The sequence below is a fragment of the Penaeus monodon genome, chromosome 44 (assembly GCF_015228065.2).
Source record: "Penaeus monodon isolate SGIC_2016 chromosome 44, NSTDA_Pmon_1, whole genome shotgun sequence".
Lineage (NCBI taxonomy): Eukaryota > Metazoa > Arthropoda > Malacostraca > Decapoda > Penaeidae > Penaeus > Penaeus monodon.
Window position 1 is genome coordinate 4,915,077 of NC_051429.1, and position 7,356 is coordinate 4,922,432.

The following is a 7,356-nucleotide window of genomic DNA, read 5'->3' on the forward strand; positions in this document are numbered from 1 at the left end:
TATATATTTTTTTCGTTTTTCTCAAATTGTTAACTTGGCAGATACTTATTGAACAGTTATTTACGAACTTGATTAATTATATATCTAATATATATCTAGTCTATCTATCTATCTATCTATATATATATATATATATATATATATATATATAGATAATATTATATATATATATATAATAATACATATATACACGGACACCGCATTCCTAGAACACAAGGCAAATCCTTCAGGACTGGCCTTCACTGAGTGTAAACCATCTTTCTCGGCAATAAGAGAAACATTCTCAACTTCGCACTCACCATTTCTTGTAAACGCAGATTTTAGTATTCTATTCCTCACACTCTCCGCCTGACCTTATGATCTCAGAATCCCTGTGATTAGAGGAATGAACTGGACTTAACCATACAACATCAAAACCACCTTATTCACACAATAGATCTTCCCTCCTAACCACCCACTTTTGGTTAGTTTTACCATATTGCTTATTATTGTTCATGTATATGTTATTTCATTTCAACTATAAGTTTATTTTGTATTTTTAACTTGTTTGTTTTTTGGCTATGTATATATTGTTTCTCTTTCGTTTTGTCATCTATACTTTTATATTAGAACCAGACACATTGTAATAACCATTGTCTAATTGACTTTTGGGTTCTTTTGATATTAACTGATGATGGAGTACTTGTTATACCTCCGAAAACGTTAAATAAAATGAAATCTTCAGACTCTATAGTCTGCCATTCATACTTACAATAGCGACGATGAGGGGACAAATCTATTACCGAATATATATTTATTATATATAGATATATAGAATCATATATATATATATATCATATATATATATATATATATATATATATATACACAAACCTCCATGTAGATATATATATATATATATATATATATATATCTATATTATATATATATATCATTATATATATATACAGATTATATATATATATTTAAAGTACATGGAGGTTTGTGTATATATATATATATATATATATAAACACATGAATGTATGTATGTATGTGTGTGTGTGTGTGTGTGATCGTGTGTGTGTGTGTGTGTGTGTGTGTGTGTGTGTGTGTGTGTGTGTGTGTGCATTTATAGATACATATATATGTTACCCCTTCAAATCCTAAACATCCCATTTCTAAACTTGTTCCTTGGTCGCGGATGAGAGTCAGAGCGCATAAGTATTTAAAGCAAACCAACTTATGTTCAATTACATAACAAGCTATAATGCGCAATAAATGAACGTATTTCACGAAAGAACGTAAATTATTATTATTTGCATTCTTTAGACTTTATGGAACACGACCAAAATCATGTACGTATTTATATTTACACATTCGGTATTTGTAATCACCGAAGAAAGATAGATTCGATACTTAGAATAAAGGATACATTCATTGGAATGCCTATCTTAGTCAAAGCTAATATTGGCAAGGAAATATCTTAAACTGTATCCACCTGAGGGGAAACAACGTGGACAGGAGACGAAGAGGGGAGACATGGGCATGGACACGTGTGGAGGGGAGAGACGCGCAGACGCGGAGACGTGGAGACAAGCTGATGAGGGAAGACGTCATATAATTAGAGATAGATTAGATATATAAGTATATATATAGATAGAGATATATAGATATATAAGATATGTGGTGTCACACTGTGTACATTTTACATAAAAAAATTACATATAAATGTACACATAGAAAAAATCTTCAGAGACGCGGAGAGAAGCTGCAGGCGGAAGACGTTTCGGGACAGAGAGCGTAAGGCTCGCTGTTATAATGAGTATTAAGACTCATTTGTCGAAATATTTACGTTTTACTGTAGAAGAATAAGGCGTCTCACAGTACATGCAAGGATTATTATTGTTTTAAGCTTTTAAGTTTTTACCCGTTCTTTGTTGTTCTTTGCTGGAGATCGCCAGGAAAGTGGAGCGCTTCATAATAGTCATAACCGAGTATTAAAAATAATAAATATAAAATAATAATAAATGATAATTAAGTAATAACGTATAATAAAATTATAATAATATACTTATAAATAATCATAAAAATAACACAAAAAAAAAAAAAAAACAAAAAAAACCAAAATATTATAAAATAACTTCTTCCTATAAAACAAAGGGAGTAAATGAAAACCAAAAAAGAAAAAAACAGTAAATGATTAAACCAAAATAAATGAAAAAAAAAAAGAAAAAAAAGTATATATAGCACCTTGAAAGAAAAAACAAACACAGAAAAAAGGAAAAAATAAATAAAAAATAATATGATAAAAGGAAAAAAAGGTGAAAAAAAATAATAATATAACTTATCCTCCAATAATCCTCTGATAAAGGTAAAGAAAAAGAAAGAAAAAAGTAAATGTATGAACAAAATAAAAACATTCATAAAAAATAGAAAAACAAAACAAAACAAGTAGGAAAAAAAGAAAAGCTTAAAAAAAAATATAACTTAACTTAGCCTCAATATCATCTGATGAAGCTAAACGAACAATAAAGTTCTTTACTTCTATCTCCTACTCCTCTTCTCTTTCCTCCCCCATTCTTCTTTTCTTTCCTCCTCCCACCCTCCTCCTTTCCTGTTTCTTCTGCTTCTTCTCCTCCTCCTCTTTCCGTCTTTTTCTTCTTCTTGTTATTGCAATTACTTTTTCCTTTCTCCTCCCCACATTTCCTCTCTTTCCGTATGTCCTCCTCCTCCTCTTTTCCTCTCTGACTCCTTCTTCTTCTTTATAGACTTAAACGGTAATAAAACTACCCAATCGTCCTTTAGCGTTCGTCTGGCTCGGCATATGTGTCGGCGTTCGGTAAGGGAATCAGGAATCGACGTGCGTTCGCGTAAGCACAGCCGGATTGACTGAATAGATATGCATGTGTGTGTCTATGTATATATATATATCTATACTATATACATATATATACATTATATAACATATATATTTAAATATATATATACCCAAATATATATATACGCACGTGTATTGAATTATATATCTATATATATATATATATATATATATTAATATATATATATAATATATATATATATATATATATATATTTAATATAAGTATATACACACACACACACACACACACACAGAATAGATATATATAGATGATATAACTATTATATATATCTAGTAGATATATATATATATGATTATATTTCTATTATATACTATATAGATAGTAGATTATATATAGAGACTATATATATAGATATATGCATATATATATATAGAAATACATGTATATATATAATTATAAATATACATATATATAATATATATATACTATATATATATTATATATATATATATATATATATCTATTATATATATATATATATATATTAAATATATATATATATATTGATAAATGTACGATTAACAGGAATTCACAGGAAGTGACAAGATGACAGGATTTAATAAGAATTGACAGGAAATGACAAGAATTGACAGGCATTGACAATAATCACAAGATTTGGCAGGAATTGACAGAAGAATTAAGAGGAATTGACAAGAATTAACACGAATTGGAAGGACTTGACAAAAAATGCAGGAATTGAAAAGAATTGGCCAATAGTTTATAGGAACGAAATCGACAAGAATTGACAGGAATTGACACGAACTGACAGTTAATAACAATGAATTGAAATGAAATGAAGGAATTGAAAACGAATTCACAAGAAATTGACAGGAATTAACAGGAATGGACAAAAATTGAGAGGAATTGACATGAACTGAACGAATTGACAGAATATATATGAATGGACAAGAAATGAGAAGAATGAAAGGAATTGACAGGAATGGACAAAGTAGTGACACGAATGACAAGGTTTGAAAGGTATGACAGGAATGACAAGAATTCACAGGAACTGACGGGAATTGTTAGACGTTGACATGGAACTACAAGAATCTGACAGGAATTGTCAAGAAGTGAGAGGAATTGTCACTAAGTTGATAGGGATTGACAAGAATGAAAGATTATTTGACAATAACGACAGGATTGAGACGGAATGACAAGACCATGAACAGGAATGAGAACATGACAGGATTGACAAAAATTAACAGGAATTTAATTAAATTTTTTTTTTCAGCTCAAATTGACAGAAAATGACAGGAATTGACAAAGAATTGACAGAAATTTACACGATGTTGACACGGATTCACAAGAATTCAGCGAGAATTTAGAAGAATTGACAGGAATTGACACAAAAATGACAGAAGTGACACAATTGCAACGAATTGACAAGAATTGACGAGTTGATAGGAATTGACAAGAACTGGCAGAAATGTAAGAATGAAGGAATGATACGAATAGAAGGAATTGACAAGAATTGACAGGTATTTAAACGAATGGAAAGGGAATGTATTGGTGTTGACAGGAATTGACAGGAATTAAAAATGAATTGACAGGAATTTGCAGGAATTGTCAAGCATTGAAAGGGAATTGTCAAGCATTGTCACTAATTGACAGGATTGAAAAAATTAAACAAGAGTTGACAAGATGACAGGAATGACAAAAAATTGTCAGGAATGACAAGGAATGATACGAATTTACGGTGGTGTTGGACAAAAACTGACAGAAAAATAAGAAAAAATATGGGATTGGCATGAATGTCAAAAAATTGGCAGGAATTGTCAAGAAATGACAGGAATTGACACTAATTGTTAGGAAACTGACAAGATGTGAGTAAGAATGACAAGAAGTTGCGGAGAATGACAGGAATTGACAAGAATTCACAGGAATTGACAAGAATCACAAAGAATGACACGAGATTCACAGGAATTGCCAAGAATTGAAAGAACTGCAGAGTTTGGCAATAATTGAAAGGAATGACAAGATGTTAGCAAGACTGACAGAACTGACAAGATGTTGACAAAAAATTGACAGGCACTTGACAAGAATTGGACCAGGACTTGCAAAGAATTGACACGAAGTTGACAAGAATGACAGGATTTGTAAGGAACTAAAAAGAGTTTTGACAAAAATGACAATGATTGACAAGATGAAAAGAATTGACAGAAATGAAAAGAATTCATAGAAATAGATAAGAATTGACAGGAATTGTACGAAATAGAAAGAATTGGCACGAATTGAAAGGAATGATACGAATTGATTGAATTGAAAGATGTTACAGGACATTGACACGAACTAACAAGAAGTGACAGGGATTTGGGATTTGTCAACCATTGACAGGAATTGTCAATAATTGACACTAATTGATAGGGATTGACAAGAATTGACAGGGAAGTGACAGGAACTGATGAAGAATTGACAGGAATTGACAAGAATTGAGAAGATTGACAAGAGTTTGACAAGAATTGAGAAGATTTGACAAGAATTAACGGGAAATGATAGGCATTGACAGGAATTGACAGGAACTAACCAAAATTGACAGGAATTGATAGGAACTAACAAGAATTAACAGGAATTGACAAGAATAGACAGGAATTGACAGGAATAAGAAATTGACGGGAATGGCATGTGTCTGACAGAACTGACAGGAGCTTAACAAGAATTGATAGGATTTGCAGAAATTGGTAAGCATTAGCAGGAAGTGGACAGGAATTGTCAAGAATTGAACAGGAATTGAACACTAATGATAGGCGATTGACAATGATGAGAAGAATTGACAAGATAATTTACAGGAATTGACAAGAATTGAAGGAAATTGACAAGAATTAACAGGAATTGACATTAACTGACAAACGGAAAATAATGAGAGGAATGACAGGAACTGTCAAGAGTTGAACAAGGAATTGACAGTAACTTGACAAGAATTGACAGAAAATGACCAGAATTGGCACGAGTTGACAGAAATGACAGGAAGTGAAAGAGAACTGATCAAGAGTGACAAGAAATTGACAATGATTGACAGGAATTGGACGGGAATCTAGAGTCTAGGGACACACGTGATGTGTACTAAATATATATATCTATATATAGAATATATAGATATATATATATATATATTATATATCATATATTATATTACAGATGTGACAATATGTATATTATAATATATTTCATCACACACGTACATATACTAATGCAATGCAGATATCTATATATATATATTATAATATATATATATATATAAATTATATATATTATATCATATATATATAATAATATATATAACCTTCCAATCGCTGCCTGACGACACGCGTCTTTCCCTGCGCAGCAAGGCAGGCAATCACCTAGGACTGTCGCTTGTTTTCTTTTGGTTCTCACTGACAGTTTCTTTATTCCTATGAGGAGGATAAATACGAATCATGATTCTAGTAATCGCTAATCATCTGTTAAATAATGATGTAAACAAAGATATTATACAAATATGTAAGAAATAAATATTAACTTTCTGTGGGGGGAATGACGTCACTTTTCATAAAGTAAGGATTGGAAGAATTGTGATGTGTTTTGCAAAAATGAAAACTGTGGGATAATCTGCAGATTTATATGATATATAGTTGTGTACAACGTAGTAATATATATATATATATATATATATATATATATATATATATATATAATCTATATATATATAGATATATATATATGTATATATATATATATAATTATATATATTAGTAATTATATATGCATATGAACATAAACACTATATTTCAATACATGAACTGTATACTATAGCGTAATATGGGGAAAATGCATCATATATATATAATATATGTGTGTCGTGTATTTATTTGTGTGTTTGGGTGTGTGTGTGTGTGTGGTCGTGTGTGTGTCAGTGTACAGTGTGGGATATATTCTATCAATGTAGTGCATGTTGATAGGGTATTTACATAAGTAGAATGTGTTTATATGTTAATATATAAAATGGGTACCTATCCATCTATCAATCTATAAATACATCAATATATATGTATATACATGTATGTTATATACATATGTATATATATACATACATATATGCACAAGCGCATGGATAGACATGTAAATATATAATGTATAAATGTATAAATATATGTAAGAAATATATATATATATAGATATATATATATTATATATATATATCTATACTATAAATATATATATATATATATATATATTATATATATTATATATATATAATATATATTAATATATATATCTATATATAATTATACATATAGATGAATCGTTGTATTTATGGACACAAAACAACAATGATATATATGGAGCGATTGTAAAATGGATATGTATATTATATCTCTTCTCTCCCTGATATACATATATACACGCATGGATATATATGAATGTATGTATGTGTTGTGTGTGTGTGTGTGTGTGCAGTTTATATATACATATACATATGTATAATATGTATATAGC